Below are 20356 nucleotides of genomic sequence, written 5' to 3'. Positions count from 1 at the left end.
ACCAAAACATAATGCAATACAACGAGCCCTGTCAGGAAGGTGGAGGGAGTATCAATGAATAGACACCCCACATGAAGCACGGAATAAGGGGTAGGTATTGAAGGATGAAGAACCCTCTAGCTATCTCTCCCCTGCCACAACTGAGGGGACCCTTCCTTGAGAAACCAATATATCTATAGAGAGGGGGAGGGTGTCTTAACCATGGCATAGGCTATCTCCAGAACCCTTCAAAGGGACCATCAAGACCGAGCTAGGGGTGTATGATGTCAGAGGGATTAGTAAATTCAAGGCGATAAGCCATTACATCCCAGGCTCTCCCCACCTACTGTTTCATCTTAGAGCATGGCAGCCAAGAAGAGAAAATCATGCTCGCGCCCAAACTGTAACTACCTGTTCCCACTCAGGGCCTTTAAAACCATAATGCAACATGACAAGTAATATTTATGTAACTCAAGATCTGGAGAAAAAGAGAAACAGCAACATAATAAATCCAATGTTTAGGACAGGACCGTTTCAACACTTTACCCCTGGCCTCAAAAAACAGCATCACGATCAAGGAAGTCCTAAGAGGCCATGGCAGAGACTTGTTTCACATCATGCGTCTAAACTAGCTGATTCTGGGACTATCGGAGCCTGAAGTCGTCTGCGGCGAGCCGGAGCCGAGTAATTCTCCACCCTGGAGTTACGCCGTGGCAGGCGCTGTGGCAATGGCGGAAAAAACGGCCAATCTGGAATAACAATAGCAGGCAAGTCCAAGGCAGCCAGGAACTCAGGGATGTCATCTGGGGAGTACGCCGAATAGGTAGCCGATCCTCGTCGAACTTGCAATTGAAACGGGTATCCCCACAAATACGGAATATCTTTCTCCCGAAGTGCCATTAGTAGCGGCCTCAATGCTCTCCGCTTTGCCAGTGTAGAGCGGGAAAGATCTGCAAGCAATTGCACCGGAGCACCATCAAAGTCCAAAACACCCTTGTTACGCGCTTGACGCATAATGGACTCTTTAATTTGAAAGAAGTGTATCCTGCACACTACATCTCGTGGCCTCGCCAGGTCTGTTCTTTTCGGGCCCAGGGTGTGATTCGCTCTATCGATTTCCAACCGGGAGTCAACCGGTTTTTCCAATAATGTGTTAAATATCCCAGTCAATGTAGGAATGAGATCTTGGGGTCCTGTAGCTTCAGGGATACCTCTAACTCTGATGTTATTCCTTCTATTGCGATTTTCAGCGTCATCAGCCATATCAAATAATAATTGAATGTGAGCAGAATGCTGATCTAATAAACTTTGTTGGGACACCTGTTGCTGTTGAAGTGTCTGCGTGGTTACTTCAATGGCCGCCACAGCAGTATTAATATGATAAATGTCCTCTTTCAGAGAACGTATCTCTGTTTTGCACACCGCTTCAAGGCGGGAAATATATCCCTCCATATCCGTTTTAGTGGGAATGGCTGCCATCTGTGACGTGAGTGCCAGCATATCGGGACCCCGCTCAATGCCCTGTGAAGGGGCCATGGTAGACTCACCCCGGACCAGGAGAGATGGAAAGTCTTGTGTCAGCTCCGAGGACGACCTCGCTCCTGAAGACGCTGCAGATGCGGCCGCACCCTGGGACGCCATATTGGTTTGCTGAGGCGAGGAAGCAGGTGACCCAGGGTCCGTAAAATAGTGGGGGATGCCGCTTCCCGTTTTCCCTTGGTCACTTCTTGCCGGTGTGGTAGCTTTACTGCGTGTTCCCCTTCGCATTAGTGCGATGTTAAGTGCTGTTAGACGCTGTTAATCGGGCTGGAAGTCAGTCAGGACGCCGGAGCTCTCACATCACGCGTCTCACCAGCGCCATGTCCAGGCCACGCCCCCTGACATGTCAGAAGTTTTGATCGGTGGGGGTCTGAGCAATGAGACCCCCACCGATCACTAAAACAAAGCGGCAGAAGTGCTCAGGTTAGTGATGAGCCTCTTAGTTTCTGATCTGCTTTTTTTTGGAAAGCCGATGTAATGGTCTACGGGCTCATAGACTTTCTATTGAGTCCGTACACCGTTACATCGGCTGTCCGAGAAAAGCCGATCAGAGACAAAGCGGCTGAGCGCTCACCCGAGCGCTTATGCTGCTTAATTTTAGCAATCCGTGGGTGTCTCAGTGCATGTCAGAAGTTTGTTGAACGTTTAGTTACACTTTAGTTAGGAATTGTGGACAGAAAATATGCTGCAGAATACAGTAGAAGCAAAGTGGGTGAGATTTAACAAAGCTCATCTACACACTGCGTAACATTTCCGAGCAGAAATTCACCTGCGGTGCGCATTTTTCGTACTGCATCATGTCAATTCCTGATGCGGAAAGTGGACTGAATTGCTGCGTTTTTCAGAGGAGTTGTCATGTTCTCCCAGCAAAATCGGCATCATTTTCTGCAGTAAAAAATGCAGGAAATGGTGCGTTTTTTCCGCAGCGTCATTTCTGCTAGCTTCTGTGGAATTGCTGCAGCAATTCCGTTACGTGTGGACAAGCCGTGAGGGTATTTACTCTCATATATTAAACACAAATAAGTTAAGTTTTATTGACCAGAAATCATTCATCCAGGAAATGTCCATGTCACCAAACCAACTATCCTATATAAGCGACAGGGTGATATCAGGAGACACTTTTGGCCCTAATTCAATCCTCGAATGGGCATCCCCATGTCAGAGACACACTCAAAAAAGGTCTGGAAAGTGACCTATCATACTATCACCAAATCGGAATCGCAGCAAAAAACGCAACTCAGGAAAAAATAATTTATTCTTACCCAGAAGTTTGTGTTTCTTCCTCCAGGCCAGCCTCCTGGGATAACGTTTCTTCCCATGTGACCGCTATAGCCAATCACAGGCTGTAGCGGCGGTCACGTGGAATGAAACATCCCAGGAGGCCGGCCTATATGACGTCAGGGCCGGCCTCCTGGGATGATGTTTCATCCCATATGACCGTTGCTGCAGCCAATCACAGGCTGAAGTGGTCTCCTGGGATGAAACGTCATAAATATACTGCAGTTTTCCGCAGGGGATATTCCGCTCAAAAAACTGCACCACAGTTTGTGCGGTCTATCACCCTGAATTCCCTGTAGGCAGCGGGGCAGATACGCAATATAACTTTAAGCAGCATATCCACCCCATGTGAACTCACAGGAAAAAACAAATTGTTAAAAATGAAATGTGTTATGTGTTGCCATATTCTGAGAGCCATAAGTTTTATTTTTCCGTCGATTGAGAGATGTATAACTTATAACTTGTGGGGCGAGCCCTAGTTTTTATTGCTACCATTGGGGTACAGAAGATTTTTTGATCACTTTTTATTTCATTTTTTTTATGGGAGATAAGGTGACCAATAGTGATTTTGGCATTTTCAAATTTTATTTTTTACGGCATTCACCATGTGGGTTAAATAATGTAATAGTTTAGACTTTTACGGACACGGCAATACCAGTTATGTTAATTTTTATCTATTTTTTCCTTTGCATTGCTTTCGTGTTTGTTTTTTTTTACTTTTGTTTTTTTTACTAAATTTTTTTTATTTAACTGTGCTGGACTTTTCTATTAGTCCCTCTAGGGGACTTGAACCAGCACGATATAATGTATTGCAGTATATCATGATTTTGACAGGCTTCTATTAAGCGCTGCCAGAAGCAGAGAGCACAAAGATGTCAGACCAGTCCAGACCATCTGCACCCCACGATCGCGTCATGGGGGGAGGGGGCGATGGGACATTAAAGGGGGCCGACTCCTCATTCTGATGGCTTAGATGCTGTGTTCGTTATTAACCTAAGGGGTTCCTGATCGTGGCACTTAAGTGTCGGCTGTTTCATACATTCAACACGCTCATCTAATGAAGCGTGCTAAGCCGTATGCAGGCTCCACACCTGATCGTTGCACTCAAGTGTCGGCTGTTTCATACAGCCAACACGCTCATCAAATGAAGCATGCTTAGCCGTATGCCTGCTCCACACCCCTACCTCCGCTGTAGATATACGGCAGATGTCAGGAAGGGGTTAAAACACTTATGCTCTGTATTTACCTTCAGCAGTGTGAGTCGACTCAGTCCCTTTGGTTCTAAGTTATCTAATTCGTAGATTCAGCATAATTCTAGTCTTTTAACATGGCTTCCCTATCACCGCCCCTACGCGGTGATGGAATACCATCTATGACGCTAAATCTCAGTTGAGATACATTATGTCTATGCTTGTGAAAATGTTCTGGAATCGGTAATTCTATATGATTTTTACAAATAGCGTATTTCTGTTGGTTTATTCTGTTCCTACATTCTTGAGTGGTTTCACCCACATACAAAAGCCCATATCGGCACTGGATTAAAGGGGTTTTCCGTTATTGCCATTCATTACTATGGGAGTTAGAACGGGGTTTAAGTGGCCCCGTTCTAGAGATAGGTACGGGTCCCAGAGGTGGGACCCATATCTATCTGACATTTATCCTGTGGATATGTCATAAATGTCCCTGATGGGAAAACCCCTTTAAATGAATCAACAAATTTAGATTTATGTTTAATTGAATACCCCTTCGCTGTCCCTGGGTGTACAAAGGATTCTTCCTTCTGCATGCTGTTAATATTTCAACATCCAGGGCAAGGGAAGCAAGCAGTCTTCTTAATAACTGATTTTTTTTGTCTTTCAACATCTGTCCTCACTAGACGATCTCTTATGTTCCTTGGTGGAGAACTAAATTCCTCAACTCCTGGGAAAGTCTGAGTTAATATTCTAATTATTTCTAGACCAGAAGTCCTTGTTATGCAAGCTCCGCTTCAGCTAGTTTCATCCCGAACAGCGATCTCAGAATCATTGATGAAGTTCATTCCTCCTCTTCTGAAGATGAAGATAGTCGTAAATTGAGCCTCCTGGATGTTGAGAAAATGCCTAAGCTCATTAAGGCAATCCGGTCACAGGACCAGGAGACCAACCGGAGGGATAATACTGACTCCACCTTTGGGGGGGTCTAGGGCTCTCAAAGTGGACGTCTTCCTCTCAGTTCTGATGTCCATAGAAAATAAGGCACCGGACAAGACTCCCACCATGAATAGGCAGTTTAAATGAATGTTTCTTCTTAAACAAGAACAAGAGTTGAAGTGGCTCATGCCCCCCAAAGTAGATGTGGCTATAGCCAAACTGAGGATGGTTCCAATTTGAAAGATCCTATGGACAGAAGATCTGATTGTGACTTAAGAAGAAAATGGATTGGCCCAGTATGATACCATTAATGCTTTACATAAGTGGCTGCAACATAATCAAGATGACATTGACTCGGGCCATTCGAGAGATCACGTCATTTAAAGGCTATGTAAACTTTTGAAGGCAACTTTTTTTTTTAATAAATAAATTTTTTATTTTACTTTGAACAACTTTTTAATTGGTTTTTATTTACAAGAAATTTACTTTTTGAGACACAGCTTCTATGTATCCTGAATACATAGAAGCTGTATCTTGTAGTCAAAGCCGAATCCATTAGGTCTGCAGGACTGATGGCCTCAAGCAGGATCCAGCTATAATCGATCACATCTAAGCTCATGAATTATCGAAAGTGTTGAAAATGAAGTAAAAATGTACATAGCCTTTAACCCCTTAACGAGATGTCACGTACTAGTACGTGACAGCTGTTAATTTGAATTATGGAGCGGACCCCCTACCTGAGCGTGCTCCATACTCAGTGGGTGATGACTGTGTTGTACAGCCGACACCTCACTGCAACAGGCGGAATCAAAGATCACTTTAATTTTGCCCGTTTAACACCTTAAATGCTGTGGTCAATTGCGACCACGGCATTTAAATTGTTAGTATCGGCGGGGCGCCCCCTCCACAACGCAATCGGGGGTGCCATCAGATCAAGTGCCCCCAGGTCTGCTATCTTTGTACTCCTTTGAAGGCGAGATTGTCAGTATCACGATATACTGCAATACATTAGTATTGCAGTATATCTTGCAAGCGATCCAACGATTGCTTGTTCAAATCCCCTAGGGGGACTAATTAAAAAACAGTTAGATAATTTTTTTTTAACTCCTTAACGTTCCATGTTGAATATATTCGTCATGAAGCAGCGTTACTTAATTCTCCATTCGTCATGGCATCAAACCGTCACCGTGTCTTAGTGCACGGTGACAGAGCTTTAATGACAGCTTTCACAGACAGCTGACCATCACCGCTAATCAGCCCGGGACCAATGAGAGTCCCGGGTCGGCGATCGCTCTTATTGGTCCGTGAATTTTCACGGACCAATCAGAGCAATGTCCTATTTAAATGAAGCGGCGGGAGAACAGTGGCTATAATCCCCGCTGCCAGAGACAGCAGAGGAGCACAGCTAGCTGGCTTGGGACCAATGAGAGCAGTCCCGGGTTGGCGATCGCTTTGATTGGTCCGTGAAAATTCACGGACCAATCAGAGCACTCTCGCTCCTGGACGTACTATTAGTTCATGATGAGAGCAGCGTTCGCGCTCCATGACCTAATAGTACCTTGACGGGAGGAACAGCCATACAGGAGCTGTGACAACTGCTGCCTCGTACAGCAGTTGCCGCAGCTCCTTCAGCAGGGACCGATCGCGGTGTCCCCGCTGACTAATGACTTAGAAGCTGCATTCAATAGTGATCGCGGCTTCTTAGGCGTTAAAACACCATCGACGTCCGGCTATGGTAACTGGAGGCCTAACAATGGCCTCTGGCTATGCCATCTACGGAAGCCTAGTGGGTCCTGACAAAGTCAGTACCCACTATGCTTGCTGTCAGTTAGTAGCTGACAGCTGTAATACACTGCACTACTCATGTAGTGCAGTATATTAGAATAGCGATCAGGGCCTCCTGCCTTCAAGTCCCCTAGTGGGACAAAAAAAAGTTTAAAAAAAAGTTGTATAAAAGTTCATAAGTAATAAAAGTAAAAATTCCACTTTTTCCCTTATCCGTCTTTATTATTAAAAATTATAAATAAACTATACATAATTGGTATCGCCGCGTCCGTAATGACCTGAACTACAAAAGTGTTTTGTTATTTATCCCGCGCGGTAAACGCTATAAAAGAAAATAATAATAAATCATACCAGAATCACAATTTTTTTGTACACTTCACATACCAAAAAAAATTTAATAAAAAGAGGTCAAAAAGTCACATGTACCCAAAAATGGTACTGATCGAAACTACAGTTAGTTACGCAAAAAACAAGTCCTCACACGGCTTTGATGGAAAAATAAAAAAGTTATGGCTCTTAGAATAAGGCAACACAATAAGTAAATTATTTTTTATAAAAAGTATTTTATTGTGCAAACGGCGCTAAGACGTAAAAAAAACTATAAACATGGTATCGCCTTAATAATATTGACCCGCAGAATAAAGTGAATGTCATTGATAGTACACGGTGAACGCTACAAAAAAAAAAAGGAATAAAAGTCAATAGTAGAATTGCTGTTTTTTAGTTACCATGCCTCTTAAAAAAATAGAATAAAAACTGATCAAAAAGTCTTATACACCCCATGAAAACTACAATGAATTCCTCAAGGGGTCTAATTTCCAAAATGGAGTCACTTTTAAGGGATTTCCCCTGTACTGGTACCTCAGAAGCTGCAAATGCAACATGGCGCACAGAAACCAATCCAGCAAAATCTACATTCTAAATAGCATTCCTGCCTTTCTGAGCCCTGGCGTTTGTCCAACCATCAGTTTATTACCACATATGGGGTATTACCGTAATCGGGAGAGATTGCTTTGCAAATGTTGGGGTGCTTTTTCTCCTTTATTCCTTGTAAAAAAAATAATTTTTTACCTTTTATCTGAAAAATATGTGATTTTCAATTGCACAACCTAATTCCACAAAATGCAGCAAAACCCCTGTGGTGTCTAAATGCTCACTATACCTCTCGATAAGTTCCTTGAGTGGTGTAGTTTGCCAAATGGGTCACTTTTAGGGGGTTTCCACGGCACCACAAAACCTCTTAAAACCTGACATGGTGCCTAAAATATATTCTAATAAAAAGGAGGCCTCATAATCCTCTAGGTGCTCCTTTGCTTCTGAGACCGTTGCTTCAGTCCATAAGCACACTAGGGCCACATGTGGGATATTTCCAATAACTGCAGAATCTGGGCAATAAGTAGTGAGTAAAACATATACAAGATAAATTGGTCCGCTCACCACTCATTCAAAGTAAAGACGCCATATTCCATGATTATTGGGTGCCCATCAAGAGAGCTATGTCGGGAGTAGGTAGAAATCCAAGGAAAAAAGTTAGAGGTCCAGCACACTAAATGATGTGAAAAAATACAAAACTGTTTATTTAAGTCAAAATGAAAACAAAAAATAAAAAAATCCCGGGAGAGAACGCCTACGCGTTTCGAACTTTTCCGTTCTTAATCAAACAATTTTTTAATATATTTTGTACTTGCTGTTGTAGTCGGTGGTCCAGTTTCCCTGCAAACCAGCTCCCACACCATCCATAATATAATTGTCGTCATTTTTCCATTGGATATCATAACGTTACATGACAATAAGAATTGAGTTGCATTTCTCTGGTAAAACCTTCTGTTTTACAGAAAAAAAATTGAATAAAAACGATTTTCTGCATAAAAAAATGAAATTTGTAAATTTCACCTCTACTTTGCTTTAAATTCCTGTGAAATGCCTAAAGGGTTAAGAAACTTTCTAAATGCTGTTTTGAATACTTTGAGGGGTCTAGTTTTAAAAATGGGGTGTTTATGGGGTTTTCTAATATGTAGGCCACTTAAAGCCACTTCTGAACTGAATTGGTACCTAAAAAAAAAGGCTTTTGAAATTTACTTCAAAATATGAGAAATTGCTGCTTACGTTCTAAGCCTTGTAATGTCCAAGACAAATGAAAGAATGTTCAAACAATGATGCCAACATATATAAATGTGAACTAGTAACTATTTTGTGTGGAATTACTATCTGTCTTACAAGCAGATACATTTAAAATCTGAAAAATTCTGTTTTTTCAAATTTTCTCTAAATTTTGCTATTTTTCACAAACAAACACCTAATATATCGACCAAATTTTACCACTAACATAAAGTCCAATATGTCACGAGAAAATAATCTCAGAATCGCTTGGATAGGTATAAGTATTCCAGAGTTATTAGCAGATAAAGTGATACATGTCAGATTTGAAAAATGGACTCGGAGCCTTAAGGCCAAAACTAGGCTGCGTCATTAAGGGGTTAATGTTCCAAAGGGAAAAAAAAAATTTGTCTTTAAAGTAATGTTAAAAATTTTAGAAGTGAACATAACTGGTATGGCGGCAGCTCATTTCCTTCTGAGCTCTCCCATTGGCCCAAACGGCAGTTTATCGCCACAATTGGGGTATTGCTGCACTCAGGGGAAATTGGGCAACAAAATGGGGTATTTTATTCCTTGTGAAAATAAGACATTTTAAGCCAAAACTACATCTTATTGGAAAAAATTAAAACATTTTTAATTCACAGCCCAATTCAAATAAATTCTGCGTAAAAACTATGGTGTCTAAATAGTCACAACACTCATAAATGAATTCCTTGAGGGGTGTAGTTTCTAAAATGGGGTCACTTCTGGTGGGTTTCCATTGCTTTGATACCTCTGGGGTTTTGCAAATGCGACATGGCACCGAAAACCAATCCAGCAAAATCTGCACTCCAAAGAACACACAGCGCTCCTTCCCTTCTGAGGCCTCCCATGGGCCCAAACAGCAGTTTATCGCCACAAGTGGGGTATTGCCGCATTCAGGAGAAATTGGGCAACAAAATGAGGTATTTTGTTCGCTGTGAAAATAAGAAATGTTGATGAAAAATTACATTTTATTGGAAAAAATTCATTTTTTTAATTTTACAGCCCAATTCAAATACGTGCTGAGTAAAAACTGTAGGGTCAAAATGGTAATAACAACCATAAATTCATTCCTTGAGGGGTGTAGTTTCCAAAATGGGGTCACTTTTGGGGGATTCTCACTGTTTTGGCACCTCAACACCTCTTCAAACCTGGCATGCTGCCTAAAATATATTCTAATAAAAAAGAGGCCTCAAAATGCACAAGGTGCTTCTTTGCTTCTGGGGCTTGTGTTTTAGTCCACGAGCACACTAGAGCCACAAGTGGGACATTTCTAAAAACTGCAGCATCTGGGCAACACATATTTAGTAGTATTTCTCTGGTAAAAGCATCTGTGATACAGAAAAAAATGGAATAAAATTTAAATTCAGCAAGAAAAATGAAATGTGCAAATTTCACAACCACTTTGATTTAATTCCTGTGAAATGCATAAAGGGTTAAAAAAAACTTCTAAATGCTGTTTTGAATACTTTGAGGGGTCTAGTTTTTAAAATGGGGTGTTTTATGGGGGTTTCTAATACATAGGCCCCTCAAAGCCACTTCAGAACTGAACAGGTACCTTAAAAAAAAGGCTTTTGAAATTTTCTTAAAAATATGAGAAATTGCTGTTTATGTTCAAAGCCTTGTAACGTCCAAGAAAAATAAAAGAATGTTCAAAAAACAATGCCAATCTAAAGTAGACTTATGGGAAATGTGAACTAGTAACTATTTTGGGTGGTATAACCATCTGTTTTACAAGCAGATGCATTTAAATTCAGAAAAATGCTATTTTTTCAAAATTTTCTCTAAATTTTGCAATTTTTCACAAATAAACACTGAATATATCGACCAAATTTGACCACTAACATGAAGCCCAATATGTCACGAGAAAACAGTCTCAGAATCACTTGGATAGGTTTAAGCATTCCGACGTTATTACCACATAAAGTGAAATATGTCAGATTTGAAAAATGAGCTCTGAGCCTTAAAGAGGCTCTGTCACCAGATTTTGCAACCCCTATCTGCTATTGCAGCAGATCGGCGCTGCAAAGTAGATAACAGTAACGTTTTTATTTTTAAAAAACGAGCATTTTTGGCCAAGATATGACCATTTTCGTATTTATGCAAATGAGGCTCGCAAAAGTACAACTGGGCGTGTTGAAAAGTAAAAGTACAACTGGGCGTGTATTATGTGCGTACATCGGGGCGTGTTTAGTACCTTTACTAGCTGGGCGTTGTGTATAGAAGTATCATCCACTTCTCTTCACAACGCCCAGCTTCTGGCAGTGCAGATCTGTGACGTCACTCACAGGTCCTGCATCGTGTCGGCACCAGAGGCTACAGTTGATTCTGCAGCAGCATCAGCATTTGCAGGTAAGTAGCTACATCGACTTACCTGCAACCGCCGATGCTGCTGCAGAATCATCTGTAGCCTCTGGTGCCGATGTGTACTCGCTCGTCTGACACGATGCAGGACCGGTGAGTGACGACACAGCGTGATCTCTTGAGAACACGGCTGTGTCTGCACTGCCAGAAGCTGGGCATTGTGAAGAGAAGTGGATGATACTTCTATACACAACGCCCAGCTAGTAAAAGTAGTAAACACGCCCCGATGTACGCACATAATACACGCCCAGTTGTACTTTTACTTTTCAACACGCCCAGTTGTACTTTTGCAAGCCTCATTTGCATAAATACGAAAATGGTCATAACTTGGCCAAAAATGCTCGTTTTTTAAAAATAAAAACGTTACTGTAATCTACATTGCAGCGCCTATCTGCTGCAATAGTAGATAGGGGTTGCAAAATCTGGTAACAGAGCCTCTTTAAAGGGAACCTGTCACCAGCATTTTAGCTATAAAGCCAGCAATACCTGGTGAAAGTGGGTGAAAAATCATTGTCATCTAAGCTATAAATATGTTCTAAGTAAGCTCTGTAGCTTTAGTATTCCGTTTTTCAGTGGTCCCATGCTGTATGCAAATGAGCAGAAAAGAGTCAAATCTTCATCTGAAAAGAGTCAGGTTTTCATTCCTCCAGCATCTCAAAGTGGACTCCACCTCCTTCTTTTTGATTGACAGCTCCTTAGCCAGTCAGGGCCGGACAGGTGGCAACGGTGGGCGGGGTTAAGAGGCTGCATCCCAGAGGGAAAAATAATTACCATAAAAGGCGGGAAAAGTTTAAACGACTATATTTACTGACAGAGGAGGACTTCAGGAAAGAAGAGAACAGGAATGAACTTTGGAGAGCTGCGGCCATTGAGGGGTCAGGCGAGTTTAACAGGTAAGATGTTGATGACAGGATCCCTTTAAGGCCCAAACTAGGCTGCGTCCTTAAGGGGTTAAAGGATTGTACAAAATATTTAGGATATCATTAATAATAATAGAATAGTCCAGTTTTATAGTTAATTCCATTAGGTAAACAAGTATTTAAGAAAGAGATCCCATATGCTTCCCATGTCAACAAGTGGCTTCACCATTCTCCTCACCTTTTAGACTTATTTTCTTATGTAATACAATTATAAGGCCTTACTCACACGAACGTGTTAAACGTCCATGTGACAGCTGTTGAAACAATGGCCGTCACACGGACCTATATAATACAATGTGGTCGTTCACACGGCCATTGTTTCAACGGACCGTGTCAAGGGTCCGTGAGAATATAGGACATGTCCTAGTTTTTCACGTTTCACGCATCCCTCCATAGACTCTAGTGTATGGGGGATGTGTGATATTGCGCCCCGCAGCGCAGAGCACGGATGCACTTCGGACGTAAAAAACAGCTGTTTTTCACATCCGAGATGCGCAACGCCCGTGTGAATCTAGCCTCAGATGAACGTTACGAACATGTGTATGTATAATAATTTATACATAATACAGGGTTATATTAAAGTCAAAGGAGTACAATGCTGCACCAAATCACCTCCCTGCTGATATCTCTAAGGCCCTGTTCACACTGAGTTTTTTGACGAGTTTTTTGGGGCAGAAACCTCGCCAGAAAACTCCTCAAAAACCGCCCGAAAATGCCTCCCATTGATTTCAATGGGAGGCAGACGAGTTTTTTTACCACGAGTAAAAAAAACTCCTCGTGGTAAAAAGAAGCAACATGACCCATCTTGAGGCGGTTTCCGCCTCCAAAACTCCATTTCAATGAGTCAGCAAGAGGAAAAAAAAACCTCGACGAGTGTTTTGACGAGTTTTTGTCAAACCACTGTGCAAAAACCTACTGGAGCAGTTTTTGCAGGAGGAATTTTCCTCCTGCAAAAAACTCTGTGTTCACACAGAGTTTTTTGACGCGGAAAACGCGTCGGAAAACGCGCCAAAAAACGACCCAAAATGACTCCCATTGATTTCAATGGGAGACGGAGGCGTTTTTTTACCGCGAGTAAAAAAAACGCCTCGCGGCAAAAAGAAGGGACATGACCCAACTTGATGCGGTTTCCGCGTCCAAAACCGCATTGAAATCAATGGGGACACGTCAAAAAACACCTCGAACTAGTGAGGTGTTTTCTGACGAGTATATTGCCGAGTGTTTTGGAGGAGTTTTTTGCAGGAGTCGTCTCCTGCTGCTAGTACAGCCCAGAAAGGGGCTGTCATTTCCTGTCTGCTCGTGGAGGCTGAAAAACATTGTGGACAGAACTCAGGGATACAGAAAACCGAAGTCCTGTATCCAAATCGAATACAAGTAAGTGCAATTGCTCCTATGTTCCATACATGCTATACATGTATGGAGCTGTGCATTTATTTATTTTTTATTTTTTTTTCAATTTTTTTTTTCAAATTTATTTTTTTAAATGTTTTAATTTTGTTATGCAGTTGTTCATGTATGTCATCTCTTTTTTTTTTTCAGGAACAGAAATGACGACAGCAGAGGTGTACCACCGAATGGACATTGATGTTGGGAAATTGATTCAAGAAGTAAGTATACTTTTTTTTTTTATTGTGGGCCTGTTCACATCAGCGTGGTTTCCGCTGAGGGGTTCCGTCGGTGCTTTCAGTCAGGGGAACCCCTCAACGGAAAAGCAAGTGTGAAGTGGTGACAGATCCGTTGCTAATGGTTTCTGTTTGTCCCCGTTGTGCAAAGGGTTCTGTCGTTTTGACTGAACCAATACCGCAGTGTAGGGAATCCCATTAGCAACGGATTCATCAGCATTGAAGTCAATGATGATGCAAACAGAAAACAATGTTTTTTTTAATGTGGGCCTGTTCACATCAGCGTGGTTTCTGCTGAGGGGTTCCGTCGGTGCTTTCAGTCAGGGGAACCCCTCAATGGAAAGACAAGTGTGAAGTAAGTTCCGTTTGCATCACCATTCATTTCAATGGTGACAGATCCGTTGACAGAAGGATGTCATGCATGTGAAAACCTCGTCAAAAACAGCCTGAAAAACCGCCTGGAAAACCGCCTCAAAAACCACGTCAAAAACCAAGTCAAAAACCACATCAAACATGAAAACCTCCAGGGTCAGTTTTTACAGGAGGTATTTTCCTCCTGCAAAAAACTCAGTGTAATAAGAGTATGTTCACACGGCTTAGCAAAATACGTCTGACATTACGTGGCTGTTTTCAGGCGAAAACAGCTCCTGAATTTCAGATGTTTTTGCAAGTACTCGCGTTTTGCGCGGCATCTTTTACGGACGTTATTGGAGCTGTTTTTCAATGGAGTCAATGAAAAACGGCTCCAAAAACGTCTCAAGAAGTGACATGCACTTCTTTTTCGCAGGCGTATTTTTATGCGCTGTCTTTTGACAGCGACGCATACAATTACACCTCATGGGAACAGAACATCGTAAAACCCATTGAAAGCAATGGGCAAATGGTTGTAGGAGTAATGGAGCCGTTTTTTCAGACATAATTCGAGGCGTAAAACGCGTAATGGAGCCGTTTTTTACGTCTGAAAACAGTGCGTGTGAACATACCCTAACACTGAAAGAAAGGAGGGGAGAACAGAAGATGTCAGCCCTGAGTGTGCAGTGAGCTGTCAGATCTATGACAGAAGCAGCAGCACAGCCAGCTGTAGCACCCGCGGCCGCAAACCGCCAGCCTTCCCCTCTTACCAGCGGATGTGACCGTAGGACTGTGTCCCTTCACCGGCATCCCCCTTCCCAGGGATGCCAGCATGCTCGTGCCAAGCCTTAAAGGGCCAGCATGTGCACAAGTAAAATTATATCCAACCTATCCCTAAGCACCCCGGCCTTTAAAAAGAGCCCTGCCCCTGTTGTGTCTTGCCAGTGTTTGTCATGCAAATGGTTCCATAGCTGTATCCAGTATCCAGTATCTGAGTCCAGTGTCCGTTCAAGTCCATTATCTGAGACTTCTTTATTCAAGTCAAGTGTCCTAGAGGACTTCACCATCTGTGTCCAGTGTTTTTGCCAAGTCCATTTTCCGAGGTGACTTCTGTGTTCAAGTCCATTGTCCGAGACGACATCTGTGTTCAAGTCCAGTATCCGAGAGAAGTCTGGCACAAACCAGCTTCCAATAGTCCGGCACAAGCCAGCTCCTGATAGTCCAGCACCAGCTTGCTTCTGATTATCTGGCAGAAGCTTAGAAACCCAGGTACTTTCTCCCTAGTGACTGTCATTGACATTTTGTTTGACCAGAGGCTGAGCGGCCCACTGGGGCACATACTCCATAGCCTCGACACCAGCTATGTACAGGAATTGCACAGACTCTAGAGCAACAAAATGCTGGAACATTTTTAATAAAGACTATTTAGAAAGTTGTTTAATTTTACATTTAGGAAGCAAAGGAACAAGAAAAAAAGCTCACCCATGAACCTTACAACCAATAAATACATTTCTTCATTGATTTGTAAATGTCTTCTTTCCTCTAAACTTCGGCTGATGCCTCTCCTGAATGTCGATGATGAGCGGACGTCCCTCATGTAGTGTCAGTAAATTCTCCAGTGCGATCAGAAGGGAGGACATTATCCCATCACACAGACCACCATATCTCGTTTTCATACAAGAAATGACTCAGACAACGTAAGGAGTGTTAAAATATGTGAATTTTATTGTTGTGTGTGTTGTGATTGTGTGTTACCTCCCATCACTCACAAAGAGCGTAGAGCGACACTCAGGACAGGCAAAACCCCCAGTGGAGGAAACCTGCAGGGAAACCATGGCCGCTGTTACTGTCCTTCCTCTGGCATACTAAGAGAGGTTAACGCTATATAACGTATGTGCGCGTGTACAGTATACATGTGTATATGTGGATTCCCCCATACAAGGAATAGAGCCAGAAAATGTAAAGTGACTGTGTTACTATGTACAGTGTGTCAGTGAGTATGATTGTGTATAGTTCTGTATGTGTGTGTGTAAGTATTAGTGTGTATGTATTTATTATGTATTTTTGTGTGCGTGCATGCATGTGTTATACATTACCTGCTCCTCATGTTTGGTCATCCATCATGGTCTTCATCTCTCTTGTGGATCAGGCAGCAGAACCTCCTGGGTGGGAATAGAGGTACAAGAGAAAACGTTCAGCAACATGTGGATTAGAAGATCCATTACTGAATTTTACTTCGCACTTTTGTGATAATTTTTTCCTACCTACTTCTTTATATCACCAACATTTTACTTACCAGCGTTATTATTAGTCAGGGACCTCAATCGGTGTCTCCGGGTCCACTGCTGTGTCTATCCGGCTAATGATGTTTCCTTCCACTTTCCACATGCACAGATGTAAAATCATGTTTCTACAACGGGCACAGGACAGCGCGCTCTTCCATGGGCCTCGGGTGGAAAACTCCTCTTTATTTCTCCTTGACGCACGTATGGCCCAGCTGTGATGGATTTGCCTGTTTCTCATCCATGCCCAGTGGAAAGGGTCTTGCGCCATGATCTAAAATGGAATAGTAAATGAGGTAAAATTGGCTTCTCATCACAGACTCCTAATCAAAGACGGCATTTGTTCTGTTTCTTATTACTGACCAGATCACATGTGGTCCGGGCCACCCACGCTCTAAAGTCCATCCGGCGGAGCAACTGGTCGCGTTGGTGATGCAGCTCTTCTGTCTTCACTTCCCAGTCACTTCCTAAGGCCCACGCGTAGATCTCGTCTTTGAAGTCCTCGTCCTCCTCGAACTGGTTCGCTAGAAATCTGAAAGAAAATAACAATTATTCATGACACATGGAAGAGCAGAGCACTGTATACTTATATATCTCAATGTAAAGGAAACTTGTGTTACTATAAATGATAGCGATGGTGTCCAAGGATGTTGGAATGACTCCCCAAGGTCAGAAGGCTACATAGTAAAATCTATAGGCTTGATGTTTTCTCTTTGGATATTAAAATGTTTAAATATTTTTATTTTACTGCTAAAACATGACCATAATTGTTTTGTAACCTATAAGGGATAAAGCTAATGTAAAGCACATGAACCACAACTACTTGAGAATATTCCTACAACATGTGATACGTGAATATACTCACAGGGATGCAAAGAAATTCTCTCTATATTCCTCGGTACGCAGTCCGGCTCTCTTGAAATACACGAGGACCATGGCCAGCAGATACTAGTGGAAGAAGACAAGAAGTTAGAATTTGGTAATAGAGAAATGGTCTCTTCTTATGTCTTATCTTTATGTGGTGATTCTGTCTATTTATATGTTTATTAATGTCGGTCCATAATCCTAACACATAAATCACAGGTTTATCCTCATTGTTCTGAATCTAATATTATTATCTTACCAAGGATGTAGATGTAAAGTAGAATATCTCTTAATGCCACATAAACCCTTTTATTCAAATCTGATCTTTCTTGTCAGTCATGTCTATATCTGGCTGATTGTCTATTCATTTTGTCATTATAAAATTACCTTGTCCGAAATCCTCAAACAGATGTCCTTGGCCAAAAACAGCTGGATGTGCTCATCATCTATGAAAAAAGTTGAATTACAATTCTTTAAATCCAAAATAGTACATGAATTACAAAAAATTATAGTTTTTTTGGGGACTATCCTCTGCGGCCCCTTTATTGATTACGGCGGCCCCTTTATTGTTTACCCAGGCATAGTGCCATATATATGGTTGTGGCTATGCCTGGTACTGCAGATCAGTCCCTTTCAATTTATTGGGACTGAGCCGCAGTGAAATTAAGTACCAGACACAGCCACATCTATATGTATGGCGCTATGCCTGAGTAAACAATAAGGCCTCATGTACACGGCCGTACCCGTAATCACGACTCGCGATATTGCGGGCACTGCCGGCTGCCCGTATTTTCGGCTCGTGCTCCCATACAAAGTAAGAGAGCACGGACTGTAAAAAGCAAAAGATAGGACATGTCCTATCTTTTGCAGTACACTTCTATGTAAATAAACGGGAAGGTGTCCGTGGACAATAGAGGTGAATGGGTCTGTAATTGCGGAACGCAATTACGGACGTTTTTTACGGTCGTGTGCATGGGGCCTAAAGGATTCTTAACAATCGCTGGAACACTGCAGCTGCTTTACTTTGCTTATTCTGGTGGTGCCAGGAGTCAAACCCCCACTGCTAATATATTGATGGCTTATTCTAATGACAGTCTATCGATAATACAGCGTAACGGTCATTTCAGGTAACTTTTCAGAATAAGCTGTCTTATGTGTGTACAGGAGAACAAATGTTGTAAATTATAGCAGAAGATTTCACTCTAAGTCGTAGCAAGGTAGAGGCCATTGTCGGGCACAATACTCTGCCCTCCAGATCAGACAATACAATGAAGTAAATTTAAAAAATGTACTCACCTCAACGCTCCACTTCGCTTCTCCCCGCCGGGTCAACTTAGGCTCTCCCTGCAGGCCGCAGCTCATACAAGTTACTGACGCTGTACGTTGTATGTGACGCAGCACTGAGGTTGTTGTGTGCTGCGTCACATATATGGCCCTGTATGTTGTACGAGCCGCAGCATGCTGAGAGAGAATCAGGAGAAGAGGAGCGGTGAGCATATATATTTGTTATCTTATTTCCGATCCTGGGATGAGAGAGATAGGGCCACGGTCGCAGTTGCAAACCCAGCGAGTGCAATTTTGACACCACAATTGTGGTGCGTGGCCAGCTGAAAGATGCATCAAATTTATTGAGAGGCATTCGCTTCTTATTAAATGTGTCGAATCCTACTCCAGCGAACTGTTTACTAAGACCGGGGTATGAAACGCCAGTCCTAATAAATCGCCCTCTTTGTGTCTGGTCAGAATCATTGGAAGGTGCAGTGAATCTTACCGAGGAGATTGTAGAAAGCAGTCCGTTCTTCTGGCTGCAGGGTATGCTCCTTCCTCCTCTTCTGGCACTCGTCTATCATGTAGGTCAGCGAACTGTGATAGAAGAAATAGATATTACAGTCAGCAGTCCAATGTAAAAATATCAAATACACCCAAACCTACAAAGAACCTCAAAAACAGAGTACAGCAAAAAAAGGGGGGGGGGACCCCAATATGACTCAGGAACAACCTACAATGCGCAAAAGCGCAAGGGACATAACGTCCCGATATAATATGAAAATAACTACCATGAGTTGTAAAAAGTATACATCTTTATTATTAATTCTAATTATTAATAATAAAGATGTATACTTTTTATTACTCATGGTAGTTATTTTCATATTATATCGGAACGTTATGTCCCTTGTGCTTTTGCGCATTGTAGGTTGTTCCAAAATATCAAATACAGACAATTATGTGTTAATTAAGTTTACAATGAATTAAAGATGAAATGAATAAATGACAGGGAAATCTTAGTAAAATCCATGTGTAAGAACATTTCCTGGTGGTCTGTCTCTGGGGTTAGTGCTGTCACCTCTCAGAGCATTAGTTAAGCTTTGTATGGTCTTGGTAGAAGGACGCGTCACCCTTATAGGGCGTTTATTCTCATGGATGAAGAGGTTAATAAGAAGCTGATAGATTAGATTTGTAATGGTTTGTAACACGAAGTATGGATTTGATATGTAGTGACTGCAGTGATATAAAATCTTGTACTGACGTCTCCTCCACATGAAGAGTGACCATATCTCTCTTCCTCTTCCTCGCCATCTCTTCTCCTCTTCCTGGGAAACTTAAAGAGAAGAGAATATTACCATGAATATTTGGGAATGTGACTTTTCCTGAAGAAGATGTTACAAAAACTTATATTGATATAAACATGTAGTATGAGCGCTGGACTGACATTATAACTGGGGCGTATATATAGCGGGTGCAGAGGTAGCAGTCACACCCAGGATCTACTGCTATAGGGGGCCCAAAATCCCCTCTGCCAGAAGAAGACACCAGTATTACAAATGACACATGGTATAGAGAAGGCCCTGCTACACATTTTACATTAGAGACCAGGATCCTCAAGTTATGCCTCTGTATTATAAGATATGTTACTACACACATACTAAACATATATATTATAGGAAAAACTCAATAAACACCCCTCTAACATTATCCATATCCCCGGTCCCAATTTAAACACATTATAGAATAAAGTGAATCTGAAAATTAGGTTGAAGTAAAAAGAAAAATGGATTACAGGACAGCTGCACCGCTGGGCCAAAAATGCCGCTATGGAGGGTAAAACTGAAGAAATGGGGTGATGG

At 42.1% G+C, this 20356-nt stretch overlaps 1 long non-coding RNA gene across 1 annotated transcript; it reads right to left on the bottom strand.

The window, feature by feature from the left end:
• Nucleotides 1-15552: 15552 nt before the first annotated feature.
• On the bottom strand, nucleotides 15553-16893 carry LOC142741476 (uncharacterized). Its single transcript, XR_012881159.1, has 3 exons — nucleotides 16731-16893; nucleotides 16382-16641; nucleotides 15553-16247 (listed from the first exon to the last, which is right to left on the bottom strand). It is a non-coding gene; the product is annotated as an uncharacterized LOC142741476 (long non-coding RNA).
• Nucleotides 16894-20356: the final 3463 nt, after the last annotated feature.

This window comes from Rhinoderma darwinii, chromosome 2 (assembly GCF_050947455.1).
Source record: "Rhinoderma darwinii isolate aRhiDar2 chromosome 2, aRhiDar2.hap1, whole genome shotgun sequence".
NCBI lineage: Eukaryota > Metazoa > Chordata > Amphibia > Anura > Rhinodermatidae > Rhinoderma > Rhinoderma darwinii.
The sequence above is the reverse complement of the archived record's forward strand: the minus strand, read 5'-3'. Positions and strand labels throughout refer to the sequence as shown.